The sequence below is a fragment of the Charadrius vociferus genome, unplaced genomic scaffold, assembly GCF_000708025.1.
Source record: "Charadrius vociferus isolate BGI_N301 unplaced genomic scaffold, ASM70802v2 scaffold773, whole genome shotgun sequence".
In the NCBI taxonomy this organism is placed as follows: domain Eukaryota; kingdom Metazoa; phylum Chordata; class Aves; order Charadriiformes; family Charadriidae; genus Charadrius; species Charadrius vociferus.
In genome coordinates, this window is record NW_009647799.1 from 287,729 (window position 1) to 288,135 (window position 407).

Genomic DNA, 407 nt, shown 5'->3' on the forward strand with positions numbered 1-407 from the left:
CAGCCAATCTCCTCCGGCGCTCTCAGCCGCCGAAAATACCTGTTGATGGCGCACAGGATTAGGCTGCTTGCCACTCTTTTCCTATACACAGGTGTGTGTATATATATATACACAGCAAATACCCGCCCACAGTGACCCCATCGCCCGTCTGCTGTCGCAGAGAGCTGGGGCCAGGGCAGGAGCCTGGCACCAAGCCGTGGGCTGTAGCAAACTCGTGGCCCCAGGGACGCGGGGGACAAAAGCCCGGTGACCGGTTTCCAGCATCCAGGCAGTGAGACAGAGCAAGGGAGAGGGCTGTTAGAGCTGGAGCCGGGGTGAGCAGGCGTGGAGCTGAGCATCCCCCCCGGCATCCTGCCCCGCATCTCCCGACACAGTAAAGCCGGGCGGGAGGAGGGGCAGGAGAGCCC